Source organism: Asparagus officinalis, chromosome 10, assembly GCF_001876935.1.
Source record: "Asparagus officinalis chromosome 10, Aspof.V1, whole genome shotgun sequence".
Taxonomy (NCBI): Eukaryota; Viridiplantae; Streptophyta; class Magnoliopsida; order Asparagales; family Asparagaceae; genus Asparagus; species Asparagus officinalis.
This window is the reverse complement of record NC_033803.1, coordinates 18,707,783-18,718,766: the sequence shown is the minus strand read 5'-3', so window position 1 is coordinate 18,718,766 and position 10,984 is coordinate 18,707,783. Positions and strand designations below refer to the sequence as shown.

General features: G+C 36.8%; 1 long non-coding RNA gene across 1 annotated transcript; it reads left to right on the top strand.

Annotated features, from left to right (window-relative positions):
• Positions 4,249–5,393, top strand: LOC109824890. Its single transcript, XR_002242815.1, has 3 exons — positions 4,249–4,330; positions 5,093–5,194; positions 5,280–5,393. It is a non-coding gene; the product is annotated as an uncharacterized LOC109824890 (long non-coding RNA).

Here is a 10,984-nt window from a genome sequence, read left to right as displayed (position 1 = left end):
ACCGTGCGAGCACCCTTGATCGCAGAATTATCAAGAGTGGGTTGCGAAGAAAATAACAGAAGAACACACAAAAGAGTTGATTTGGGCGAAGGAAAATACCTTCCCTAGATTATGAGAATTAATAAATTACAAATCTCTCTTTCACAATCTCTCTAGATCAAAGAACAACCTCCCTGATCTCTTTTCTGATTACAATCTGGTTGGTAAATCCTAGGAAAGTCGTGTTTCTATTTATATCAAATAAAAATCCTAAACAGTGCAGGAAACTAGGCTCATGCCCAAAACTGTGTCGCGGTCGACCGCGAAAGTATCACGGTCGACCGTGGCTGATTCGCGGTCGACCGAACCAAAACCCGAGAGAAGTTTTGATTACAGTCATGGCATGGTCGACCATGGCGGTCGACCGGGATCTTACGGTCGACCGCTTTCAGATCCAGCTCCTCCTGAGCTTCGTGCACGTTCGCGATCGACCGTCGCTGATTCACGGTCGACCGCAGAAGAACTAGCAGCCTTCTTCCTGTTCTTTCCTACAGTCTTCGACGTTGCCGCCCCCGACAACTTCTTCCACATCTCTATTCTCAAGATACCATGAGAATCATCTATCCTCACACTCCTGATGAGGATCGCTAAGTTCCCGAAGTAAGGAAGAAGATACACCCGTATCAACGAGGGTGTCCACGAGTCATCTACACAATTAAAGAGGATAATTAATATAAAAATTTAGTTGACCATTATGAAATATTAACTAGTTAAACATGTCTCAGAGGATGGTGCTGGTGGTGCATCAGAGGGGCCGGGTGTTGAATAACCTAGGTCTACAATCAAAGAACAATATGAGCTATATGACTAATAATTTATAAAAAATTATTAAAATATTAAATAGTTTATACCAGCTTAAGGAGATGGTGATGTCTCCTCAATATGACCTGTGCCTGGAGTGGTACTCTGTGATTGATCACAGCCCTCACTAAATAGCCTCACATTCCTCATCTACAAATTAAATTATTAAGATACTTAATAAGAAATATATAATTGCACATAAGATAAATTATTATGAAAAGCATTAATTATTTTTATTAGAATTTTTTAAACAATAATGCATTGTAACTTAGTTCATAGCTATTACAATTATTTTTCATGAGATTGACTGTGTATATTTGTTATAGTTTGTCTTCTATTTGTTTGCTTATTTGAGCCAGAGCCTCCGCTTGTAATAAGATTTGGAATGGTGGTTTGAGCATCAGGATCAGTCATATGAAGCGCCATATTTTGCGTGTAGGTGAAGCCTTGCCAAACATCATCATATGACCCAATTGGTTTATTACAATTATCTTCACTTTCTTCATCGTTTTTTGCACTGTTATTAGGAAGAACAACGGATCTTGGCTCCTTATATAAAAATCACTCAATCAGTCATGACATTTGGATCTTTCACAAATAAGCACTGATCCGCTTGTTCCGCGAAAATAAATTTCTCATCTAGATATATTTCTCGGTGGAGATTGACAAGTATAAACCCATAATGATCCTTTTGTATTTTTTCAGGACACCACCAAACCTTAAACATCATGTAACTACGTTGTTTTTATTTACCAAACCCATAGATTATCTCCATAATGTCTTCTAATTGGCCATAATATAGTATGTCAGCTAGAACTGGGTTCTACTCTCTTATACTTAAAAACATTCTTGAGCAAAATAATACATGACCTTTTGTTCAGGGTTACCCTCCTATCATCGGTCTCTAGCGTCTGAAATTTATACTCATTGACGAGATACTCATTATAATGTCTTACTTCATAGTAAGGATGTTGTGCATCAATAATAATTTCATCTGATAATATAGTACCATCAAGAAGTGATTTTTCAACTTAAGCCAAAAATATCAAAGAATATTTAAGATAAGTTTAACTTAAAGTTATATTATAAAAGTTCAAAACTTAATCATACAACACTTACATCAATTCTGAACCAATCTGGAAATTTTTCCTTATATTTTTTCTAAATATTATGCGCTGCATTACTATCAGCTATTTTATTCTTAAGCTTCTCCAGATGTTGCCTATTAATATAATATATAAGATTGTATTGGTAAACTAAAAATAGATGAACATATATCATCTAAATTACTAATTTCATTTGCTATCTTCGGTAGTCTTGAAAATTATCAAAATTTTCCAATACATATGCATAAATTTGATCTAGGAGAGATCTTGGATATTTTTCACGCTTCTTATCATTAGTTGGTGCCTAATGTGCGGTTTTCTTCTTATGCATGTAACATGGTGCAAACACAAAACATTCATTGGCCACATATCCTTCAGCTATCAAACCCTCCGGACGAGCTCGATTACAAACATTGTGTTTCAAGGAGCCTAAATATCTTAAAATTTTGAAAAGAAGTAACTATTATGAAATCAATATGAGAAATGCATATATAATTAATGAAGATGATGAAAATCCTAACCTTTCAATTGGGTACATCCAACGATAAGTAACAAGACTTACAATTCTAGTCTCTCTTGCAAGATGTTGGATAAGATGGATCATGATTGTAAAAAAAAAATCAAAGAGGAAATATTACTTCCATATTACATAGAGTAACTCAGATCTCGGCTTCAAGGTTTTTAAATTCATCCACATCTATAACTTTTAGAGCATAATATTCTGAAGAAACCGCAATACTCAATAATAATATTTGATACTTTTTTCTCCATATTGTTACAGAGTGCAACCAGGAGCAATTGATGAAGAAGGACGTGATAATCATTGGTCTTCAGACCCCAAGAGTTTCCTCTCTTGCGCATGGACATTGTTTGATACGTTAGCAGAGTAACCATCCAACGCTGCTACATAATTTGAAAATAAAACAATAAATTTGTTGGATAAATTTATGAATTGTTTGGACAAAGAAGTAAATTTGATCTTGATTGTAGCTATAGTAGTCAAATCACCCTTAACTAAAGCCATGTTAATTAGTTATGATAGACAATCATTGTGCTTGTCCACTCTTGTATAATTCAGCTCACTAGTAGAAAACAACACAGTCCAAACGGTCATTGCAACCGTTTGGACAAGTCGAAAAAGCCCAAACGGGTCTAACCGTTTGGGATAATAATCCCAAACGGTGGAAACCGTTTGGGCTGTTAAAAAATCCCAAACGGTTGAACCAAACGGTTACAACCGTTTGGGATATATTAGCCCAAACGGTTTAACCCGTTTGGACGTTTTGTTTAGTTCTTTTAAAAAAATTAAAAGTTTTTTTTCGGTTCCCCCCAAAAATTTCATCCCAGCGCGAAAAATTCATCCCAAAAATTTCAAGACCGAACCCTCTAAAATCCCTAACCCCCTCGTCCAACCGCGTCGAAAATCCCTCATCTGACCCTGTCAAACTCCGACCGCGGCGATCAAGGCCCTCGATAGGCTCCCCTCGTCCTCCTCGGCCGCCGCGGCGTCGTTCTTGGGGGTGAAGGTCGATCTCCAGCAGCTGATCCTCGCGATCCTCGACGACCCCGTCGTCAGCAGGGTCTTGTTGTAATGCTTAGTAAGGTATATTTTCCATTGTAAGGTAGATTTTTTTTTAATTTAGTAAAAGGCTCTTCAATCTTTTCAGACCAAATTTACAATTATTAGCTCAAGTGGTGTTGGTTTGTGCATTGTTCAAGTGTGTGTGTGTGTGTTTGTTATCTGTATAGCTGATATTTTGGTGGTTGGGTTGCAGTATTCGGTGGATCAGTCGGTGGCTGAGAGGTTGAAGAAGATCTGTTGTGGTTGATGCCCGGTAAGTGTTTGTTGAAATTACTCAGTTGGGTAATAATAAGATTTTTAGCTAGTTTCGGATGATGAAGGAAATTCAGATTGACTATTTGAAGTTTACAAGCATGAGCTTTTATGGTAGGAATGTAAATGACAGTTGAACTGAGCTGGATTTGTTCGAGTTTGAAACTTGGTTGCCTTAAAAATGTAAGGATGAGTCATGTCATGTGTTAGAGAGCTAGAAGTGCTCACCTCTAATCCTGATTATTTTGAGCTTGACAAACCTGATTTTGAGCCTATTGCTGCTATCGGTATCGAAATCTGGACATATTGATAGCTGGTGATGAGAAGATTGCCGAGTCGTATAGAGAGAAGTTATTCTGAGCTTGCTTGAAGAAATTGATGCAAACTGTTTGCTGAATGATATCTCAGAGAATAGTCAGTGTTGATATATAAAAATTTCATCTCGTCTTGTGTTTTTCTGCAGGTTCTGCATGATGCATTTTTCAAATATCAGACTAAACCAAAGCTTACAACACATGGTGATTTGTATCAAGAAGGAAAAGAGTTTGAGGTATTCTTCTGATCCTGTATCTTCAGACTATTGTATTATGGGCTGTTGCAGTGGAGTTAATTCTTTTAGATATTAAGGGCATATTTCACAGTTGATTACCAGACTGTTCTTTTAGGAGAGAGATTTGGGATCCTGAAGCTAGGGTTTTCAGTTTTGTTTCTTCTCGCCGTCCAAAAATGTTAACCCTGTCCGTCTGCTGAATATCAAACTATACTATGGCTTAAATTTTAATTGCATCATACTTGAATCTTATTTATTTTGCAATATGAAAAACTGTTCAAAGCGACCGACCCTTTTTAGAATAATCAGATGACTAATTTTATGATTTTCGATATACTATTGTGATGGGTTTGCTAAAATTATTTCATCCTTAATATTGAAGTATAATACATCTCCATGATAGTAGAAGTGTAAAAAATGCTAACCTTCTTGCATTCATTGGTTTCCATTACGTTGATTTTCTGCATCTGAAGTTGGTTCTCATAATCATTATATGTTTTTGAGGAAGTACCCACTTCTGCATTTAAACAAATAGTAGGGTAGTTAGAATGCATTCATAATATGTAATTTTTGATGAATTTTAATTTCTACCTGCCCAACATAGTACTGTTTTTGTGAAAGCCAAAATTATGTGTCTTATGGCTGTAGAGTAGGCATAATTTCTGTCATATATCTTCAGGTCTCAAGACATTTAGCATGCTTTTTGTTATACTTTTTTGTTGGAGAGACTTTGCAGCTTGATAATATTCATGCTATTTACAGGTCAAACTGAGGGAAATGAAACCAGGAATGCTGTCACATGAACTTAAAGAAGCTCTTGGCATGCCAGATGGTGCTCCTCCTCCTTGGCTTATTAATACGCAGGTTGTTGCTTACGCTAAGATTTTATAGAAGCATTTCTTATTTTATTGTACCTGTAAGCATAACTAACAGTAATTAACTTTGTCAGAGATACGGTCCTCCGCCATCTTACCCACATCTGAAAATACCAGGACTTAATGCTCCTATTCCTCCTGGAGCCAGCTTTGGTTATCATCCTGGAGGTTGGGGAAAACCTCCTGTTGATGAAGTAAGTTCAGCGATACCTTTTTATTGACATTTTACAGGTAATACCTGAGGTTCTGGAAGAGAAGGAAGAGAGAGTTGCTCCTGGGACTCTGCTTGTAACAACTCACACATACTCATTTTCGAATGCTAGCGAGTTATTTTTAACATAAAGAGTTTACTTATTTTCGACTGTTTTGCAGGTTGATCTTCTTCGAGGTCCAAAATCAGATAAGGTGGAAGTCACCATCCAACCAGAGGAGTTGGAGGCTATGGATGATGTTTTGGCTGCCAAGTAAGGAGGAACCCTAACAAATAACTCGCTGGGTCCTATGAAACTTATGGATGTTTTCTAACTATTTCATGATTTGATGTTCAGGTACAAAGAAGCACGCGAGGAGGAGAAGCTGAGGAACCAGAAGGAATACTTCAGCGACATGGTTGCAGAGGAGAAGCTGAGGAACCAGAAGTTTTTTCTTAAATATATCTACTCTTTCCTTGTTGACTTATATTTGAATACTTTGTATCGTGTAGGAGCTGGTCATCGAAAAGGCAACCTCATTTTGGATATTAGAGACAAGTATATAATATTAGATGCTTTTCATTGTGAGAGATTGAGCACATTGTGTATGTATATGTTTTGTCTCTAAGTATATTGAGTAAACATTGTGTATGAATATATAACATTGGATATTTAGCAAAGTATGAGAATATTTTGATTTCATTGTGAGATGTTGAGTACTTATTATGTGAGATGTGTATATAAACATTTGAAACCGTTTCGGGGGAAAATAAATAAAAAAGCCAAAATTTTAAAACTATTAAAATAAATAGCCCAAACGGTTGAAACCGTTTGGGCTAATTTTCGCCCAAACGGTTTCAACCGTTTGGGCTAAAATTTGGCCCAAACGGTTGGAACCGTTTGGGCGATTTTTTGCCCAAACGGTTTCAACCGTTTGGGCAATATCCCAAACGGTTGTAACCGTTTGGGGTTTTGCCCAAACGGTTACAACCGTTTGGGCGACCGTTGGGGACAACTCGTCCCCAACGGCTTTAGCCCAAACGGGTGATTTGAATCTCCCAAACGGTTGGAACCGTTTGGGAGGGGGTTTTCCCAAACGGTTCCAACCGTTTGGGCAGACCAGTTTTGTACTAGGATGTCCATGTTCTTGAAAAGTTCTTTTTTCTTTTTCCCTCTCTTACCTAATAGTATTAATTCTGGCTCTTTAGTTCTTTTGTGCTGTTTTGCTTCACTGAGGATCATTTTCTACGATGTCCATGTTCTTGAAAAGTTCTTTTTTCTTTTTCCCTCTCTTACCTAATAGTATTAATTCTGGCTCTTTAGTTCTTTTGTGCTGTTTTGCTTCACTGAGGATCATTTTCTACAATGAACCTTCACTGTTAACTGTAACTACCATATGAATTACTTTATTATGCTTATGAGTGCATGTAGTTTAATCCCACAGTTGTAGTATTTTCTGAGAAAAATCATTTCCTTTTGATTTTCCTTCAATCTCCCAAGAGATTTTCTTATATGAGAAAGTATACTTTTGTTCGCTTTAATTTGACCCTCTCCATGGCATAGACCCATGTCCCCGCCTGTCATATTACACTATTGTCTGCACTCTCCTCATTCAGTCCTCATCATTATTTATATATTAAACAAACAAGTCAATAACATAAGATTATATTGTTAACAAATTGGCAAAATAAGTATGAATTTCATTAATTTGCAGATGGAAAACCAGAATTGTAAAGATAGGATATCATCCTCATCGACATCAATCGCCAACCTCTTCTATCAGATTTCGGCCTACATGCACCTCCTCCTCAACTCGACATCATCAGCCCAAGAAATGCTCGAGGCCTCAGCAGCTCAGGGACACAAAGCCTCCGAGCTTATCAAGATGAAGGATGTCAGTAAAGAAACCGATATCTATATATAGCCTTGGAGTTATCTTTCTCGAAATTTTAACTAGAAAGGAAGCTACAAGTCTTCACCTCCCTGCCTCACTGAAGAACTTGTTTCTTGAGCGTAAAGTACCGGAGACGCTGAGTAGGGATAAGAGCTCTACGATTGAAGAAGGTTTGATCAAGTTATATCAGAATGTTTAGCAATTGTGTTGATAAGCAATCTGATTGTGTTCATATTTGTATTTATATATATGACAGACCAAGTGCAATGGCTAACAATCGGGACAATTATTTGGTGCAATGGCTAAGCAAGTGGATAGGCAAATGAAAAGTAGGGGAGAGAAAAGGCAAAATTTGCCTACCGGTTAAATTTCACCAAGGGCCCCGCGTGTCAGCAAGTGGAGGAAAGATAAAGTGGAAAACTTTTGAAAAACTAGTTGTTGTGGAGTTGAAAGGCAATTGGAAAAGACAAGTGATGTGGAGGGAGAATAAAGTGAGGTGGAAGGAGAGAGAAAGGCAATATTTGCCTTGCCAGATGGTCCTGTGTGCATAAAGATTTGTGCTAGTCCAAGCGTTCTTTTGAGCGAAAGGCCAATGTTGTATTTGACAATCACTCAAATCAAGTTGGGATTTATCCTGAACCTATTTTTGGAAAAAGCTCTGTTTGATGATGAAAAAAGGTCCAGCTTTCCTTATGTCAAAAGATGGTCCTTAACTGGTTCAGACCTGGATCATCCCCAGCCCCATTTATTTGTAATACAGTTGGAATTGCACTGGATCATCCCCAACCCCATTTATTTGTAATACGGTTAGAATTGCATTGAGTTAGGATCAATCATGGTCCAGATTTTGAGCGGTTGAAAAGCTATCGTCTATCTTTTTATATGATTTTATGTAGAGAGCCCTCTTTTAAGGTTATGTTTGTATGATTTTATGTAGAGAGCCCTCTCTTAAGGTTATGTTTGGCAACTCTTACAATACGGACCAAGATCAATCTTAGCTTAGTTTTGCTCTAAACTGTTTTTTTTTTCTCTATAAACCAACCCCCTCTAGTCCGCAAAAGAAATCTGAGCTAATATTAGTCTAGTTTCTCAAACACACTTCTCCTCAAAATGGAACTAGGGTTAATTCTGAATTTTTTTCTTTCAAGGAGTTACTAAATACGCTCTAAGATTATTATTATTAATTTTTTGCTCAAACCAAGGTGAGATTCGTGTAAATCTATAGTGAGCCAACGTGGGGTCGGTTGGGGATCCTTTTGGCTTGTACCACTTTAAGTCCGTAGACAGAGGAAAATGTTGAAAGTAGGACTAGAGCCAGCAACTGGAGCAGCAAAGGATCTTTAATACTTGGGACAAGTTAGCCGTACAGCTCTCTTGACAGTGGTCTTTGAACTCTGATGTCTACAATGAAGAAGAAATTTTCATTTTAAATCCAATCCAATTTTTTTTTAAAACCGACCCATTCTGTTTTTATTTCCAGAAATCGACCAACTTTGTGATCACGTCAGCAACGTGGTCACGAAGCGGGTCGATTTTTTTTAATCTCGTCTCTAAATAGTCGGGGTTGCTAACCCCGACTAATTTTGTTACTGTCAAAATAGTCGGGGTTGGCAACCCCGACTATTTAGAGACGATATTAAAAAAATCGACCCGTTTCGTGGTCACGTTGCTGACGTGACTACAAAGTGGGTCGATTTCTGAAAATAAAAACAGAGTAGGTCGTTTTTTTTAAAAGTCTTAATGGGTTTAAAACAAAAATTTCTTCCTACAAGAACTTGAAAGCAACAAAAGCCTGAAGTCTTGTCCTTTTTTATTGTTCTATGCATCTTCATGATGTATCATGTGACCGGGGCAACTTTTCCTGTTCAATGTGGATTTTAGCTTGTATTCATGTGGCAACAGTAGCTAATACCTATGATTGAATGTAAATAGAAGTTAAAGTTAGTTCTATGGGGCAAAAAACCCCTCAACTATAACTATAAGGCTTGTCTCAGAATATCCCCTTTAGCTATTTTATTTTTAGAAAACCCTCCTCAAATTTGAGCGTGTTATAGATAACCCTCTCAACTTTCAAAATATGACTAAATCCCCCTTAACTATGGGGTGTATCACAAAACTCCCTTTATCTTTCTAGTTTTTTTAAATAATCCCCTTAATATTATTAATTTAAAAATACAATGACTAAAATACCATTGGTTAAAAAAAATTCATGTGAGTTTAAAAACCCCACCCAATCAAAATATTAGACTTCAGTTCGATAGGTTTTGACGAGGAAACTAATCTTCAGAAAAATTAAAAGTTTTAATTATTTTAAACATTACAAGCATGGATAAGTAGAAAATAAAAGAGGTTAAGCTTTCAAAAAAAGAAAAAATATTATATTTGCTCGTAAACCTAGCTATGTAGATGGAGGAATAAGAAGAGGGGGGAAATAAAATAAGAGTTATTTTTAATCAACTAAAGTTAAAAAGGAACAATATGGTAAAATATTTTAATGTCTTAGGGATGATATGGTCATTTTAAAACATTTGCTTCTTTAGATTTAAATTATATTAGTATAAAGGGTTAAGTGAAAAATGCTAAGCGGGATAAATAATATTCTTAAAGTTGAGGGGGTTATCTAAAAAAAATTCATAATTGAAGGGGTTGGGAGGGGAGGGTTCTAGAGTTAAAATATCTAAGGGGTTTTTTTTGAGACGGCCCCAATATTTGGTGGGTGTTTTCTGAAATTAACCCTAGAGTTAATTGCAGATACATGTAGCAACTGATTGTTCATATTAGAGATATGGTCTATTGGTTAGAATGACCACTGGCAAACAAGTGGTAGAATTTTATCATTTTGCCCTCAGTATAAAAAAGAAAAGAAAAGAAAGAAAAAACAGTTGATTCTGGTGGTAAGAAGGATGTTCTTTCTCAAGATGTGTGTGATTGATGGGGAAAAGTAAAAAAGCATCAGTCTTATCCATTACCAAAATAAATTTGTCTTATATGCAATTAAACCAAATTTCACAAGGGTAAAAGAGTAATAAAAAATTCTAAACCAGGGAGTCTATCTGCAATAATGAAACAATTGGGGTAAGTTAGAACTGTGGTATTACAAGGGTCTTTGTGCAATTGACCCTTAAAAGTACGGGGCCCATTTGTATCTTGGTAATGTTTGCATGTTAGAATTCTGAGGATTGAGCTTTGCTACAGGGACCCAAAATATGGGACCAATAAAGGGGACAAGTGAGGTGTCCCCCTCCTATTGGATAATGAGTTGGTCATCATTAATGATGGCCAACTCCATTTATGCGCAATAGGAGGGGGACACCTCACTTGTCCCCTTTATTGGTCCCATATTTTGGGTCCTTAAAGAATTTTTCTTGTAAAAAATGTTCTTTTTGCATCTAATGGAATTATATTGGGCTTGAGCGTGCGTGTGCACCTCTAATGAGAGGAGGGTAATAGCTCATGTTGAGCACTCAAATCTGCCCCCAAGTATTCCCCCCATTTTTTTTACCCCTCATGACTTTTTAAGTAGAAAATGTCTGGTGAGGATAAAAGTATAACCCAGCAGCGTAGAGACAATCACTGTAGTTTGATTAGTCCAAAACTTGGATGCAAATGAAAACAAAAAACCCAATATTTTGATGGAGTTAGCACTTTTTTCTTTTTCTTGTTTTTTCTTTTTTTTTTTTGGGGGGGGGGTGGG